We start from the raw sequence: 19,268 nt of genomic DNA on the forward strand, positions 1-19,268 counted from the left end.
GCCTCCCGAGTAGCTGGGACTACAGGCACCCGCCACCATGCCCTGCTAATTTTTTTGTATTTTTAGTAGAGACAGGGTTTCACCATGTTGGCCAGGATGGTCTCGAACTCCTGACCTCGTGATCCGCCCACCTCGGCCTCCCAAAGTGCTAGGATTACAGGCTTGAGCCACCACGCCCAGCCGATTTTTGTGCATTTTTGATATTCAATGTGTGTGGATAAGGTAAAACATTTTGAAAACACTTTCTGCTTTTAAAGGAACAGACATTAAAATCTAGTGTCTATTTCACCATATACCCTTAGAGATAACATGGAAGATTCGATATATAAATAATCTTGTGTTGTGATGTTGCTTTAGAAGATTATTGGTCACAGTATTCCAAGAGTTGATTTGCTAAAATACATAATGACAATATTGTAACATTTGTTTTCAAAGAACTTTCCATGCAACGCATTTTCAGAACCTCAAAACAGAATAGTGGGATTTTATTAAGGCTGCATGCTTACTCATAAATTGTGTACATGTGTAGCACAATTCAGTCTTGGGCTTAATTTTATAATTTCCTGGAAGCTAAATAATGAAAGAGTGTTAATTCTCACCTGTCTTCAATTACTGGGCAGCACTGTTGAGATTCTCAAAAGAAATCTAGTAGCTGTGTGTGACTACAGTACTCAGGAACTGTATGGATAGAGAAGAACGAGAATGACCTGTGGATTAAAAAGACAGAGCAGAGATCCAAAGGGAGTGAGTGAGACGCCAGCAACAGGGACGCCTTCTGGCTCAGTAAAAAGACTTGTTCTGTGGTGGGGAATGCTTAGGGTTGCACTAGCTGTGCCTTCTGTGGGGAATAGGCAACCTTGGGTATGGAAAATCACTGAGACAAGATTCAGGAGACCCAGTTCAGTGCCAGCCCTAATTGGTCATGTGAACTTGGGTAAGACCCTTATCCCCTCTAGGTCTTGGCTTCCTGATGGGTTAGATGAAGAGTTAAACAAAATATTCTTGGCTGGGGTAGCACAGTGTGGTGAAGGCAGTGAGATTTCGGGGTCTTTGGTCTCTGTTATAATCTTAGGCTCACTCTGAATACCTAGGGCTTCTTGTGCAAGTTATTTAATCCATTTAAGCTTTAATTTTTTTATCTATTAAATGCAGGAAATAACACCTATATCAAAAAGGCTATTTTTAGTCTTAAGTAAAGATGACATGTGAAGTGTTTAAAAGACTGCTTAATAATGTTACCCCATTCCTCTCATCTTTCCCTTTACACTCACACATTCTACAATTCTATGAATTAAGGGGAAATGATTGATGGAAATTTGTGGCACAGGCAGAGATGGAATGGGGACGTTATTTCCTCAGCATTGGGCTTGAGTGATAGTAAACGATGAAGATAAAGTTTACTTCTGAAGTGGAATGGTTAAAGTACCATTGAGGGAATATGTGTTTAACCTAATAAACTGGAGACCCATTTTGTAGTTGTATCCTACCCCGTGGGAAGTGCAAGAGACACAGCACACCAAAAACTAGGAAAGCTCTACGATTACTAGTCGGGACTCTGGATCCAACTGGAAACATCACCATGTGATGGATCAGAATTTGAAGCATGAGGAGAATCTGGGCTAGATGAGCACAGAAATCATGCCTACAGCACCACTGGGAAGAGGAAACTCTGTCTCTCTGTATGTATATATGTTTGTGTGTGTGTTTTTGTGTATGTATGTATATACACGCATATATGTGTATATATAACATACATTTAGTGGATTGAAAAATTATGAATTTATGATAAAATTGTGGCTTCAGTCATCAACAATTCTTTGTTAAGTCATTAATGAATGGCTTTTTTTTTTTTTTTTTTTTGAGACAGTCTCACTCTGTTGCCCAGGCTGTAGTGCAGTGGCATGATCTCGGCTCACTGGAATCTCTGCCTCCCGGGTTCAAGTGATTTTCCTGTCTCAGCCTCCCAGGTAGCTGAGACTACAGGAGCCCGCTACCATGCTCAGCTAATTTTCGTGTTTTTAGTAGAGATGGGGTTTCACCATGTTAGCCAGGCTGGCCTTGAACTCCTGACCTCAGATGATGCATCTGCCTCAGCCTCCCAAAATGCTAGGATTACAGGCATGTGCCATCTCACCTGGCCTGAGCGAATTTTCTTTTATAAAAAATTGGGTTGCTCCATTCCTTATTTGACATTTTATTTTAAAAAGTGATTTATTTGTAATTATAAACTTAAGCAATATAGAGGATGCAAGGAAAAAAAACTGAAAAAGCAGAAATGAATCCCAATCTAATGAAAGGGAATTAGTCACCGTTAGTATTTGATAAACATGTAGATGGATTTGTGGATGCAGAGATAGACCTGGAGGCAGATTGGCAGAAAGATAGATAATTAACTAGAGGTGTCTGAAGACTGGAGTTGGAAGGGGTATCATGGACTTGTCCTGGAACAAGTCTCTTTAGGTGACACACCCAGGGGATCAGTGTGTCTCACAATATTGTTCTTTAAGTCACTAGTTCTCTCTGTTAGGATCTTATGACATCTGCTTTCTTATTTTTCCTCTTCCCAACTTCATTTCCAACAGTTTCTTAGCCAGAAGGAAGGCTGATAATAAGACAATGACAAGTGAGAATGCTTCCTCCTTCACCTCCACCTGTTTTGAAAAGAAGTCTTGTATGTGGACATTCCCCTCTTTTCCTTGGTACCCCTCACCCCTCCTTGCAGCATTACATGGCTATTTGAGCACCATGATCCTCCCTTTCATGGAGATCTAAATCCTGCCTAAGGTTTGAGTTAAGACTGCCTATCTTTCAGCCTCCTACCTCACCTGTCCTCAATATAACTGTGTTTGGCAAATATTCTTCCAAGTGTGAAATTTGGAGTTGGGGCGTATTCTTATTAGTGATGAAGGTGGAATTTTCTTTCTTCTTGATATTTTCTTGCTGCTTTTATAGATTTTAGCAAGTTTTATGGAATGAGACATCAAAAAAGAATGGCTTTATTCAATGATCTTTAGCCAGAAGTCTCCTACCTGTGAAGATTCTGGTACTCAGATTTAATACAATCAAGTGTCTCTTGAAATTTTATGTCTTAGCATGCCTTTTATTTTTATTTTTGGGTGTGCTATTCCTTATTTCAGCACTACTAATAGAAAAAAAACCAACTATATAGACAAGAATAATCAAGAAAAATACCTCAAGGGCCAATGTGAAAAGATTTTTAGTATTTTATGATTTATTACATTTTATAATTTAATTTTTATAAGTAGTAAAATATATTTCAAATCTGTGTATTTTTAAGAGGAAGTTCCAAATGAAAGAAATATGAAACAAACAAAGTTAGACATGGGAAGGAAAAAGATCACCCCATTGCTATGTTCATCGTATCTTATTCTCACTATTTTAGGAATGTCAAGGTGACGTTTAGGCACCGTGTGACTCCTTTACCATGAATCACCCTCCGCAATCCCCAGGTGCAGGTTGCTGATTATTCTCGTCAAATTTTCTCCAGGAGTTCCCTGTTTCTCTGTCTTGGATATATATTTGGCTCTGCATGGTAGACCAGGAGCACCAGAACTGAGACATTAAAACCTTTTGAGTTAAATAGTATTAGGAGATTATTTTCACAGGCGCCTTTAAAAATAGATGTATCCAATTACTGTAATTCTAATTTTTCAAATGCTAGTACTTTTGACAAGTTGCAGCTCTGTTTACCAGCTCTTGTAGGAGTCTCATGATTTCCCCCAAAAGAGCAGCATGAAGCTGAAATTGTAAGTTTATCAAAGCAAATTGCATGCATTTTCCAAAGGCAAATTGCAGACCAAAGCCATTTGTAGATGAATAGAAAACTACATGAAAGAGAACACTCTGCTGTGTTTGCCTACTCATAACTTCAACCCAAATTACCTTTTAAAACACTATTTGGAAATCTATAGAACTTCAAAAGGGCCCATTAATGGATGTGTTGAAAATAGAACCCAACTTCTTCAACTCCAAACACAGTTTCACTATTCAAAAAGGAAGTTTCCCAGAATAAGGTTTAAACTTAAGTTCCTGAAGTTCATAGGCTAAAAATATACAAAGTTTACATTGTAGTTTCTCATCACTGTAAGACTCACCACATATTCAAAAGACCATTAGGAAGTCCTGAATGTATACTGTGTCCTACCCTGAAGAGGGCACAGTTTATTATAACTATTATCACATATATCTAAACAAACTCTTTTACATAAAAAAGGTAAGTAAAAATATTATGTGGATTAAGGCATAGAGGGTTGAAAGGACTATTTCAACGGCTTTTAACAAACTCAGCAGATTCAAAACTTGAATTCAGGTCTCAACTTATCTTTCAAGAGGAAAATGCTGAAAGTGTACAGCGAGTGTAACTTTCGGTTTTCTGTATAATATTTAATGAGATAAATGCCTCCCTCCCTGTGGTGTGGGTTACTCAGCATTTGCCTTGCATTTTTATTCTCCAGCTTATTCTCTTCTGTGTCCAGAAGGCTGATTTCCATAGGGGGCATCAACTGCATCCCCTCCCCTGTTTCAATTTTGCTGGTAAAAAGCATCAGAGGGAGATCAGAGGATGAAAAGTAGAAAGATTAGGGCATTTATTCCTCCCACCCCACCCCAGCTTGAGTTCAGGTCTGACAGCGTCTGCAGCACTGGCACTATAGCCCTGAGGGCCACCTTATTCCATGCCCAGCTCTTAACTAAGCTCCAGTAACACCAATGCCTCCATTTGTTCCATCAGGCCTAGGAGTGGAAAAGGCTCTTCACCCTTGCTAGTCCCTAGGTGTCTACATATCCCTTGTAGGTTGCTACCTCTTACCACGCCTTGGTAAACACTCCCCTCATTAAGAAGCTTCTTTGAAAAATCCCAACTAACTGAGCGTGCCATGTGTTTTAGGCTGGGGTCCTGACAGATACACATTTGTGTACCTAATTTTAAAAGCTTATTTCACCTCCTGCTCTTGCATACAATTATAGCGCATAACCTTGTGGTTAGAGATAAGCAAACACGCTGAAACTAAAATGCAAATGCATCCTGGAATACTGTAACTTAAAAGCTGCCACCAAAATAATTCTACAGCGCACAAGTCCATCCTGTGCTTAGGAGATGAGTCCACGTATGCACACAGGTGCTTTTCTTAGCAGGAGCTTCTTATTTTGTGGGTAACTCTAGGCCCTCTCTCTGGTGTGGAGTCTCTGTCTTGTTTGGGGGTCCTGATCCTCTCACTTATCATATCCCCTGCTGAGCCTTTCCAGGCAAGGCAGTGATTCAGGAAAGACTGCTGACGGTGTAGAAAGTACACAGTTTTGTTTCTACTGGCCAGCTAGCGGGGAGTCCTGGTATTCAGAAGGGGAATCAATTCTTTCTTTTTGATTTAGGGATATGTTTGGCACTTATTAATTAACATGTGTGTGAGAGATCCTGAGAATTTCAAACATTTATTTTTTAAAGGAGTCTAAGTTTAAACTTAACTTCATTATATAAAACTTCCTTCTCTTTCCTCAACCTCACTTGTTTGAATTATTTCACCTTGGAAATGGCAAGCTTTCTCAAAGATTAATGCAAAGCTCATGTCAAAATAGAGCTCTCTCTCTCAATTTTATTTCTACTATTTTAACGATTTCATATTTATTTATTTATTTATTTATTTATTATTTGTAGTTTTCTTGGTCCATTAGTTCTGTGATTTAATTTACTATTTTACTTTAAAAGATTTTCCCTTGCCAGTCAATTAGTATTCCATAGAATACATGAGAGAATACATTTTTGAAGAAAACTAGTAAACAACCAATTAAAACTCTTTATGGGTTTTCTTCCACATATAAATTACTATTCTATACATGAAATAATAAAAATAAGCCTTGGAATGAAAGTATATAAACATGTCAATAGAAATTCTAAGTATGGGGTAATCAGCCTTGAGGTAATTGATAGCTGCCAATACTTACATGATTTGTCATCTGTCAATCATTTATTCAACAAATATTTTCCACAGCTCCTATACACAAAGCATTTTAAGGGTAGTGTTAAAAACAACATACTTTCCCTGCCCTAAAAATCTTTATAATTTATTTCAGAAGGAGAGAAAGGTACTTTTTTTTTTTTTGACAGATGGGGACAGAGTCTCTCTCTGTTGTCCCGGCTAGAGTGCAGTGGTGCAACCTCAGCTCACTGCAACCTTTGCCTCCCAGGTTCAAGCAATTCTCCTGCCTCAGCCTCCTGAGTAGCTCACACTACAGGTGCCCACCACTACGCCTGGCTAATTTTTGTATTTTTAGTAGAGACGGGGTTTCACCATATTTGCCAGGCTGGTCTTGAACTCCTGACCTCACGTGATCTGTCTGACTCGGCTTCCCAAAATGCTGGGATTACAGGTATGAGCCACCTTGCCCGGCCTCGAAGAAAGGTAATTTTTAAGGAAGTGCAATGATAGTGGCAAATAAGAGTTCCAAGCAGAATGAAGCCTCTTCCTGGTAGTGGGAACTGGGGCTTCTGGTCTCAGCCATTGATCAATTATCACTGACAGGAACCATGAGACCTGTGCAAATGAATGACTGTGTACAGTTCTAGTCATTGAGCTGATCCTCAAAAAAAGATGTGATAAATGTGGATTGAAGGGATTGTTTGTGTGTATGAGTATGTGTGTGTGGAAGGGAGTGTAAAGTATGCTACTACTTTGTTATTTGAAGATAGATTAAAAACACCTCCATCTCTTCCTTCAGCATGGAAAGACGAAACACATGGGAGAAGTGTGAATGCAAGTCTATTCACCAATTTCTAGGATTTGCTCTCCGGGTTTGGTGGGTTGGGATGGGGATCAAAATTTCAAAGAAATATTGCACAGCCAAGAAAATACAAGTCTAATATACCTATTCAGTTGCTAGGCAGTTACTAATAGGTTGTTGATAATTCAACTACTGGTGTGCTTAGGTAGGTTGAAATACAATTACTTTGAAGAATTACCTAGAAAAAATCCTGGATAAGAGACCTAGAAGTGATTAAGGAAATAAGAGTGGCTCAGGCACTTCTCTAACCATTCATCAACTGTATAATGGAACGCAAGCAATGCTTTTCCTCAATCTTTAACAGAATGGACTGCTGGGAAGATGCATCATGACACAGATCCAGGAAAGAATCATCTCTGAGTCTTTCTGCCTCTTTGTGTTGGTTGGGAGAGGCTAAAAGAGGCTTTTGACAGAGGGACGACAAGTGTTAGAAGAAGTGTAGCATGTGTGCTACCATTTCAGGGCATTATAGCAGAGAACTCAGAAAGGCCAGAATCTTGTACCAAACTGTAACCACCTCTTTTCCAGGTGAGACAGCCACCAAAGAAAGACACATGAAGCAAATGGAGCCACACGTGATGATCATACTGATCTCTGCTAAATCGAGCTACAGCACACGGGAGTCCCAAAACTTGCTAGGCCTTCTCTCACCTGCATGTTTACTCTTATTAACTTATAATGAGCCCTCTGACAAACTGTCATATTTGAAAGAGCTTTTACCAGACAGGAGGGGGAGGAAGGAGAAATAAAAAAAGATAAGCAAAAGGGCTGGGCTTGCTGTGTGATCACCAGATAAAATACTAAACACTCAGTTAAATAATGCTGGAGGGTGACCTCTTACATGACCCAATCAGAGATTTGACATTTATCTCCTGAATGTGACATCCCATCTCATCAAAGATTTGGGACAGTGGGGATGAGGAGACACGTTCTCTCTCCCTTTCCTTGCTCAGCCTTGTTCTCTCTGTTCACTCTTTGGGCCTCAATGCACTTTTGTGGCCATCTCAGTTTGTGGCCTGCCCGCTGCATGTCCATCTCTGCAGTATCGGTGAAAACTCACCGGCCCCTCTGTGTGGCCACTCTTTTTTTCTTTTCTGAAAACAATGAGATACTTATATCCACCCCATGCAAATTCCTCCAGGATATTGCTCTTGAGTCATCCTTGAGAAATTTCCATCTTGAAACATGTCTGTCTCCATGTTGGGAAATTTAATTAGTACTCCTATTGTAGGGATTAGGGAAAGCACAACTACACTCTTCAGCAGCTTCAATGATTTCACCAAAGGGCATTTATTTACTCAGTTATACCAGCTGTTTGTTCACCAGATACTGTCTCCTTTGACCCTTCCTATGTGCACATAAACACACACAGTGGGTGCTGACTATGAGAACTGATAATATCATACCCATTTTAGATACATCACTGGGGCAAAAGGGAACATTTATGGGAGATATTTTTCTTTTTGTTGTGGAAATTCTGACAATCTCATTTTATTTTCTCATTCTTCAAATTATTAAATTATTCTCTCTTTCTCTGTGTTTACATAGGGGTCATCATTTGTTCTTTTAATCGAGAGCATGTCCCCTCTTGCCATATTCAGGGATGATTGCCCCCTACCTGAACCCCATCTTGCTCCAAACAACAAGCCATATAATCAGAGATCGCACTCTTAGTCAAAAGTCTGACCAGTTAAAGAATTAATTCCCTGTACCAGGGAGTATGGAAAGCAAAAAAGAAACTCTGTTATGATTTCTATAGATGGAAGGAGAAATGTGCTATTTGAACGATAGCGTTTAATTGTCATTATCTAGAAAAGATACTTCATTTAAACTTCTCCTTTACTTAAAATAAACACCTCAATGCTCACATTCCTGCCTGGAACATTTTTAGCAATAACTGCTGGTTGTCAATGACAACAATCATATTTAATTGTTCATCCTGACATGCTCCAGCACTCTATTAAGCACAGATTACTATAGATTGAATAAGTGAATAGCAAAGATGCTCGCCAAGAGCTCTGAACATATCAGTGGAAATAATGAATTACATCATCCTTCCATGAAAATGCAGGAAGGGCCAACACAGGTCAAGAGCTTGTTAGAGTTTCAGGTTGTCCATTTTTGACTGAATTAAAAAGAAAGCAAGTTTATTATGGATTATACATGTAAGTGGGGAGAGGATGCAAGTCGAATTTCTTGATTAGGTGTTATTTAGCTATTTTACCATACCTCGAAGTTATAATTCAGAAAGGAAATGAGATGTATCTTGTTTCTTATATGAATTTTGAAAAGGTACACAGTAGATAGTCTTACTGAATTTTAGTTTAATTGCACTTTCATCTCAATATTATTATTTTATCAAGCCAGATAAGTAAATAATATCCTTTCATCAGTTATCAGAGCACAGTTGTAATATAAATGGGATTAGCACAATGAATGCCTTTGGAGAAAATTATAAAATGTCCTTTCATGCACATACAGTTTTATAAACATGACTTTCCTTTGTTTTATTTCAATCTCTGATGGAAATGTACAGATTTTAAAATTCTGGGAAGAACAAACTTATCTGATCATTTTTAAGTAATTGATAGATCACAGTAGAATTATGTTTTTCTTTTAAATGATGAGGATAGAAAATTTGAGTTGTTTAATTAGACATGTGACTGAACCCAGACATAAGGGGATCACTTTGGTGCCCTAGAAAGAACTTTGTACTGACTGGGGAAGTCCAGATATCATATTCTGGTGTTGGGCTAAATACTAATTATAAAACCATCAGACAAAATTATTGTTATCATTATTTTGCAGCAAGTGACTGTTAACTTTGAATGTGTGTTATCAACTTAAAAGTCTACTATTTCTTGAAAATATGTGTCATAAATATTTTCTCCTCAAAGAATAAACACACCTTTTATAAATGAGTTGATTTATTACTGAACTGTCTATTTATGACAGCATGCTTCTTCCATTTATCCAATAATTACTTTGTTAACAATCACATTTCATAGGCTTAATGTTTTATAATTGTTTTGGTAAACCTCCTGAATATCTCTATGTGTACAGAAAGCAGGGAATGGGCATTTTAAGGGGCTGAGATTTGTAAACTGTCCTTTAGAAAATTTGTAACTATGTACCCAGCCCAACAATAAACAAGAATGTCTTTCTATTGATTATACCAAATTTCTACTTTCCTTTAAAGTTTGGCAAAACTATAAGAAATATTTAATTATTATTATTTATTTATCATTTGTTATACTAATAAATAACCCATCCATCCAATAATAAATAATTTATCCAAATTATAAAAATATTATTATTTATCATTTATTAATAAATAATTTATTTATTCAATAATAAATAACTCATCCATGTTATATATCATGTTATTTATTTTAATAATGAATAATAGATAGTATTTAATATTTATTATTTGATTATTTAATTTATAAACAAATGAGTTCGCATTTTTAAATATATTTATTGACCATTTGTCAAGTTCTCCCGTTAATTTCCTTGCCTTCTTATTCCTAATTAGACTTGCATGCTATTCGTGTTGCAAATATTTCTCAGTTGGTCAATTTTGCTTTCTTTTTATTATAGTCAATGCAAACTTACTACAGAAAGTAGTAATTTTAAGGTTTCTCTGGCACCAGAATAAATGCATGCTAACCCATAATAAATGGTACAGTATAATTTTAAAGTGCACACATTGGGTGGGAGCCAAATGGAATACTGTCTTTACAATGTGGGACACAGTCTTTGTGAGGACAACTCCTCTATGCCCAGCTTTAATTATGTAGATTTTTGAGAGTGTCAGAAGTTTGAAGTAGGATCAGTGGATAGGATTCTATGGTCCTATAATTATTTTAATTATCTGGTGTTCCAAAAAGTGTTTCCTGAAAGTTAAGCAATGAGAGTTGGTTTCCTTCCACTTTACTAACTGGTGTTTTATTTTTTCCTTCTTAGACTACATGCATGATCTGTAATTATGCATGAAATCAAATTGATGAGGGTTAGACAAATATGCTGAAATGTCAGTCTGAGAATTTTAAGTGTAGCTCTAGCAGAAAATAAGAGCAAACTTGTCCTACTAATACTGACTACCCTGGAGGACACCTGTACTTTAATAAGTCTAATGAGTTGTTTTTCATTGAGTCAATTTTTTTACATCAATGTTCATTGAATATTTATTCTGCATCAAACCCTGTATTCAGCACTGGTTGGTTAAAGATTATCTATTTACTTATCTTTTATGTATCTATCTATCTATTATCTATCTATCTATCTATCTATCTATCTATCTATCTATCTATATCTATCTATTCATCTATCATCTATCTATCTATCCATTTATCTATAACCACTTATCTATCTATATCTATCTATCTATGTCTATCTGTCATCTATCTATCTATCTATCTATCTATCTATCTATCTATCTATCATCTATCTATCATCTCTATTCATTATTCATCTATCTACGCTATCTATCTATCTATCTATCTATCTATCTATCTATCAGTTACGTATTTAGCTAGCTGGCATCTATCTATATGTCTCTATCATCTATCTTGATATAGATATACAGATAGAGATATAGTTTTTTCCTCAGGAAAGTCAGTGTTAAATAAGGCTCTCAACTGAGCATAAGATGAGGACAGGTGAACGACAGGGGAATCTAATTCAAATGAGTAGTCCAGGGAAGGCTTCTTCAGGAAGGGGATCATTAACACTAAAACTTGAAGGGCACATGCATTTATGTATTATGTGGATAAATTACCAGGGGAAGTACTGGAGAGAATTAGAGAGAAAGAAGCAAGATTCAACATGGTTTTTTAAAAAAGCAAGCTGTTAAAAAAAAAAAGTTACAGGAAATTACCCTAAGTCAGTCAGTGTTTCTTAAGGCTGAGCATTAAGAGAAATAATTCTTGGGGATGTTAAAAGCTCAGATGTGTGGGAACTATCATAGGCCTGTTGAAAAGAAACTTAATGAGTCCACAACAGGTCTGAAGCAGTGGCAATCTTGAAAAAAAACACAGAAAAAGACAGAGGCTGAAGACCAATGCAAGCAGTTCTAATTCCAGACCCAAGGAAATGAGATAATAATTATAATTTCTAAATTAAAGTCAACTTTCTACTAATGTACAGAAACAGAAACCCAGGGTAATATTTAAAATGAGGAAATGAAAAAAGATAACATATCTATAAAACTGTGCATCTACAACTTAATTTTGTAAGAATAAATACTGCTTTTACTAGTAACTTAAAGAAAAAGGTTGTGATTTAGACAAATAATAAGGAAGAAGTAAATTGAATTCAGTTAGTGCCTGATTAGAAATATCAAGTTTCTTGACTTAAACACCCTATTTATTTTTCTAAGTCAGAGTGAGGCTTAGAAAACAGCAAGTATGGTCTTAAAAAATTATTAGCAAAACTCAGAAATTCTCCCTCAAATCAAGGAATTCCTCTCTCTCTTTCTTACTCACATGCATGCACACACACCAGCAGATTCTAATCACAGTGAAAAACACCAAGATCAATAAATATGCTATTCAGATATAAGAAACTTTAATATTTTATAGTATTTACTCTATATTTTTAAAGAAATAATAGGGTTACAGTTAAAGTCTGTTTTGCATTACCATCTCAGTCTTACTTCTTTCACTTCTTCCCTTTGCAAAAAATGTCATTTTACTGAACATTAAATATTTAGATCTAGGTCATTTCCTTTAAATACTGTCTGAACATCTATGTATGAATGTGTTAAGATTTATATACCCATTCCTCTAATAATAGATATTTAATATTATTCCCAGTTTTCTATATTATAAAATGTTGCAATAAATATCAATATTTTTATCTCTTTGTGGAGGTTATCAAAGTTCCCCTTTAGCGTTCCTATTTAGAAATGGGAATTCTAAGTTGCAACAGATATCAGTATTACTAAATCTCATCCTTTTCCTCTATTTTTTAGTTCATGTTTCTGCCCTCACTTGTACCTAATCACACTCACCAAAAGGGTGGTAGGTGTGGTTGGGTTTCTTGCCTGTCACTGTGTGATGGTTTGAAGCAGCTAATCCTTTCAAAAGCTAAATGGAATGCAAAGACTTAGCCCTCTTTTAGAGATAAAGAAGGCTAAGTTAGAACACGCCAAGTATGTTTTTTAGATATCATCAAGCAAATGGAATATCCGTTATTATAACTGAAAAGTCTGGGCTGTTTCAATTGAGTTCAAAAGCCACGGTAAAACATGAATTTAGAAGCAAGCTGTTAGAGAAAATATGCATGTGAATGTGTATGTCTGTGTTTGTGTATAAAAATATACGATGTAGCTTATAACACAAATAAGTCAGCCTCCTACCCACTACATATGTGTGCACGTGTACACACAGACACATAGAAAAACATGCATTGTATCAGGGTTATTTCCAGACCACCTATAATATTAGATTATAAATTACTGCCTTTAATAACATAGTTTTGCCGGCAGCTTGGTGGGAAGTCTCCAGTAAGAATTAATTTGAAGGATATAGTTGCAATGTCTTTCTACTTTCCAAATATTTCCCTTGTATACTTCAACAGTGCCTAGTATTTCAACATTGGTGATTTATTCACTTGTTTTCAGGCACTGAAATCTCCAAAGGTCCTACTTTCAAAATAAAATTTTAAAATTTATAGAAGAAATGTATTGTGCCACTAAGATTAGAATGATTGAATAGATCTAAAGCATTTATAACCATTTCCCTTTCAGGGGTGTCCAAGGGAGAGAATAGAGTCATAGATTCTTAGCTCTGTTTCTGGTTGGGCCAGCGAAATACCTTCCTCATCCCTTTTCTGCATGTCACTAGAGACAGAAACTAAAAACCATGGCTCAGGCTGCCAAAAGCTTAAAACAAAACAACAACAACAATAAAATAAGGCTGGTTGGACAAGCTTGTGGGATGATGAGGGCGTAACAAGTCCTGGAGAGGGTATGTTCCAATAGATAGCAGTAGATGGGAGAGGGCTTCCCACAGCGTCTCACCTAGAACACGTCTCTAAATGTCTTCTTTAAACACCATTTCCCTTCCCCAGCATAGCTGATAAACTCTCTCTATATTCCCACCCATCCAGGCCTCTTATTGTCACATTTCTTTTCCTTCCTTATCCTAACTGTCTCTGCCCTCAGTTTCCGAGCTACTCCCTGCCATGGGCAGCCCCTCCACACCTTCAACCTCAGCAAGGCTCATGTGATTCTCTCTTCATTCCAGTGCAATATTTCTCAATCTTGGCATGATTGCCAGTTTGAGCAGATTAATTCTTTTTTGTAGGGGCAATCTTGTGCATTGTAGGATGCTTACCAGCATCCTTGGCCTCTAGCAGTTAGATGCCAGTAGGATCTCCCCAATTGTGACAACCAAAAATGTCCCTAGACATTGTCAAATGTGCCCTGGGGCACAAACAATTGAGAACCACTTTTCTGGATATAATCTCTATCTCATTACACTGGTAATTGCAATGCGGAGTAGTGTCAAACATAAATAATGAGATTCAGAAACTATGCGAAGTATAGTGTTTATCTGAGTGCAAAGCTTGAGGATGACCACCTGGAAAACACATACTCTGAAAGAATGGGTCTTCGTTCGTAAGTGGGTAAGTTAAGGTTTCATTTATATAGGGAGAGTTGCAACATTTTCCATACAAGGTCAGTGCGTAGGTTATAGCAATTTGATAAGTTACAGATTATCACAATAAAAGGAAGATTGCCTTAACATTCCATGAGGAGGGGTGATGATCTGAGGGGGGTCTTATCTCTGCTGCCACAAGGCCTTTCCTAATCATTTATAGGAAGGGGAAGAAGTTCCAGCTGCACACTATGTGACTCATGCCACACAGCCAGAATCCTCTCTGGGTTCAAAATGCCTTAAAGTTCCAACAGTTTCAAGTTTGAATTATTTAATTTTACAGTAGAAAAAGATGTCAGGAAGAATACTGAGAAAGTATCTAGCCCAGAATAAAGAGTTCAGAGAGGGCTCCCTAAAGGATGTCAGAAATGTCAATGCACATGGTTGGGAAAGAGTGTTCTAGGTTGAGATACATCACATATGGAAGCCTGCTAATAAATGATAATGAAACATCGGGGGAAATATTAAGTAATTCAGAGTACCAGCAGGGAAGTGGTGAAATACTGCTGGAGGAGGTGGGTGAAAGGAACGGGATGAAGAGCGTTGTGTGCTATGATGAGGAGTTTGACCTTCTCTTGAGGTCAAGAGGGGACCACTGAAGCATTTTAAACACACAAATAGTTTCATTTTAGAAAAGTTCTTCTGGTAGCCTTCAGAAATTAAAGTCAACAAAGATAGAGAATATTAGGAGACTATTATACATCTTAGATAACATTCGTGTAATGTTTAGGGCAATGTGGTCATTGACTAGGTCAACTAGGTCAATCCTAGTGTCATCCTCTTTCTACATCATAATTTCAACAAAGCCATGGCTGTTGGCAATTCAAAAAGGAAATATCATTGTCACATAGTGAGACCGGAAAGAAGGTAAAACATGCTCATGAGCTCTTACTCATATTTTTCATTGTATTTTTTTAGAATTTAATTTTTACTTATTATTTTCTCAATCTATACAATTTGAAATTCTCACAAGGCTTAGCATGTAAACTCTGTTACTGTCTTCACACCTTTGGGAGATCTCATCCAGTCTCAGGGCCATAAATATATCCTATATTTTGTTAACTTTAATTTACATCTCTAGCTTGAATTCCCCCACTTAATTCTCAAAAACTACTCAACATATCAACTTAGATGACTAACAGGGACCCCCACACAATCTATCAGTAAATTCTGAAAGCACTATAATTAATAGACATATACCTATACCTAACTCTCTCTCTCTCACACACACACACACACACACACACACACAAATGGTTAGTTTCTGACATTATTTCTTCTTACTTTTTCTCTAAAATTGGTTACAGTGTGAGTTTCCATTTTATAATCAATCTTTACTCAGCTAACACTAGCTATTGTGCTTTATAGTTAAACATTAGACTGGCCGTTATGGCTTACTATTATGAGAATCAATGTTTTATTTGACACTCTGTGCCTCAAAGCTGCTTATTATTAAATTGTGGCAGCACTATTACTTCCCAAATGTGTTGGCCTCAACCTAATCCCCAAATCCTTGTGGGCACATGTCCATGGGCATGTTATTAACTGAAAGTACTTACTCACACAGCCTTACCAACTTTAAAAAAACAAGGAAAACCTGAAGGAAAAAAAAGTCATGTAATATTAATAGCACATATTCTATTATAAATTATTCTGCAACAAATAAGCAAATGTAAAAATGATGCTGTATTCACCCCCCAACTTAATCTTGTGTAGTGGCATACTGTGAAATAGTATATCTCATTTCCCAGTCTAATGAGTTATTGTAAATACTATTTGGTCAAAATTACATGTGTATAAAAACCTTAGGTCCCATGTTTCTTGATATTTCTGTGTTTGAAGTGAAAACCACACCACACAATCGCTATAATTTGTGCATGACTATTTAATTACAAATAATGCAATACAACCTGAGCTAGCAAAGAAAAAAAAAAGAGAGAGAAATAAAGAGAGAGACAGAAAGAGAGAGAGAGAACTTACAATGGGATACAGAACCAGAACCATCTTAGATAGCTACAGGAAGGGATGTAGCCTAGCCTCAAAAGTGAAATTGAAGCAAGAGCTAGGTACCAAGCAATTTTCTTTGAATTGACTCATCTTTGATTTATCCCACAAATCTGCTTCATTCTTCTCTTATGTCTCCTTCTGTCTTCCTGTGATTCACTGGTTTGTGAGGTAGAGCCTGACCTGCAATGATTCTTTCTTTCTTTCTTTCTTTCTTTTTTTCTTTTTTGAGGTGGAGTCTCACTCTGTTGCCCAGACTGGTGTGCAGTGGTGCGATCTTGGTTCACTGCAACCTCCGGCTCCTGGGTTCTAGTGATTTTCGTTGACTCAACCTCCCGAGTAGCTGGGACTACAGGTGTGCACCACCAGGCTTGGCAAATTTTCATATTTTTAGTGTAGGCCGGGTTTCCTCATGTTGGCCAGGCTGTTCTCGAACTCCTGACTTCACGTAGTCCACCCATCTTGGCCTTCCTGCATGCTGGGATTACAGGCTTGAGCCACCACACCCGGCCCTGTAATAATTCTTGAACTTATATGTTACTATTCGCATCATCAGGCAGAATAACCTTCTCTCATTCACAATGTCTAATTTCTGGGAAAAACACCTGCTACTGACTGAATGTTTGCACTACCATCCCCCCAACCCTGACATCAAATTTATATGTTGAAACTATAATCACCAATGTGATGCTATTTGGAAATCAGACCTTTGGGAGGTAATTAAATCATGAAGGTAGACTGTTTATGATAGAATTAGTGCTCTTATAAACAAAGAAACAAGAGAGTTTCCTTCTTCTTTCTCTGTGCTCTCTGCCATGTGAGTACACAGCAAGAACACAGCCATCTGCAAACCAGGGAGGGCACCCTCACTGGGAACCTGGCCATATTGGCAACCAGATCTTGGACTTTCAGCATCTAGAACTGTGACGAATACATTTCTGTTGTTTAAGCCACCCAGTCTATGGTAACTTGTTATGGCAGCCTGAACTAAGAGAGTACCCATTCTGATGCTATCAAATGTTAACAAATAATTGAGATCCTGCTCCACTGAAGACTTCTTTGTCCTCAGTTGTAGATTGAGGGAATGAGCAGTTAATAGAAATGATTGTAAGAAAGTCCAAAGTGGTTTGATATGGTACATTTAATAATTTAAATCTGATTATGTTATTTTCCCTTTTGGTTTAACATGTATCAAACAAACAAAAAGTCATGTCCTGATCATATGGTGCCTTAGATTTAAGGAAAAAAATAAAAATAGAAAATAAAAGAGAGGAAAAGAGATACCTCAATCCTTTCATTCCACTGCGCTTAACTGAAAGAACTGTGTTTGATAAACTTTACTTTGCTATCGTTTAGAAGACTCTCCTTAATTTGATTCTGTTCAACTTATCCAGATGCTATTTAACACGTCTTCTGTAGAAGCTGTCTTACTTCCCACACTCCCTCCCACTTTTATACATTAGTCAAACCATTACCTCATCCCTGAAATGACCTCTCTCCCTGATTGCCAAAGTTTACCTACTCCTAAAGACCTCCTCCTATTTTATTTATATTATGCTTTTACTTTTTAATTCATGATGTTCAGTGTGCAAAAGTTGTAAGATTAAAAACAGTAATTTCAATTTTAAGGAATTTATAGTATTCTAAAGCATAAAACACTTTCAGTACAAACTAATATATTATACAAACACTAATATAGCTTTATACATGTATACAATTAGTATTCTAATTGATTAAGCACACTTTCAATGTGAACTAATGTATTAACACAGCCTATACATGTAATATACATATAAAATGTATAAGGCTTTGTTATAATTATTAATACTATATTAAATATCTTAAGCAAACATAAAATAGTCTTATATATGTAAAAAGTAGAAGTGTCTGGATGGAATAGGTGAAATTCAGAGAGGAATGATTAACAATTTTGTAGAATGGGAAATTAGGAGATTGGGAGGAGAAGTTCAGGAAGAATTCACGTAACTGCAGTGATCCTCCCTTCTGATACTCTTATCTGCCGTATCATTTGTGACATCTTATACATTGGGCCCACCATTTTCTCTGCATACTTTATCTTTGTAATGAGATTGTGAATTCATGTGAAGAGCAGACATGAGTTACCTATTTTCTCTATTTGACAGAATGCGCTGCAGAGTTCCTATCATTTTTCTTTCTTTCTTTTTTTTTTTTTGGACACAAAGTCTTGCTCTGTCACCCAGGCTGTAGCACAGTTCCACAATCTCGGATCACTGCAATCTAAACCTCCCGGGCTCAAGTGATTCTCCTGCCTTAGCCTCCTGAGTAGCTGGGATTACAGACATGTGCCACCACACCAGGCTAATTTTTGCACTTGGAGTAGAGATGGGGTTTCACCATATTGGCCAGGCTGGTCTTGAACTCCTGACTTCAAGTGATCTGCCCATCTTGGCCTCTCAAAGTGCTGGGATTGCAGGTGAGGCCACCATGCCTGGTCCCATTTTTTTTTAAGTTTTGACATTTTCTGAAATCTGGGGTCTTGACAGTAATCCATTTTCAGCAATTGAAAGAAAAAAATTACTTGATGACTGAGAAGGAAATAAAAATTATTAACCAAAGTGTTCTTCTAATGCACTAGAAAATGATGGGAAGGGTAGAGAATAGCCTCAAAAACTTTTATCAACTAGAGCAGTGTGATTCAAATGCTCAGCTTCATATTTGCCTCAAATGAAGCTGAGCTCTTCTCTTTGCTTTCCCATGTAGGGAGCTGGACTTGCACTACCCATAGCCTTTGGTCGGTTGATGGCTGTTTAATCACAAACGAAG

The sequence above is a fragment of the Hylobates moloch genome, unplaced genomic scaffold (assembly GCF_009828535.3).
Source record: "Hylobates moloch isolate HMO894 unplaced genomic scaffold, HMol_V3 SCAFFOLD_24, whole genome shotgun sequence".
Lineage (NCBI taxonomy): Eukaryota > Metazoa > Chordata > Mammalia > Primates > Hylobatidae > Hylobates > Hylobates moloch.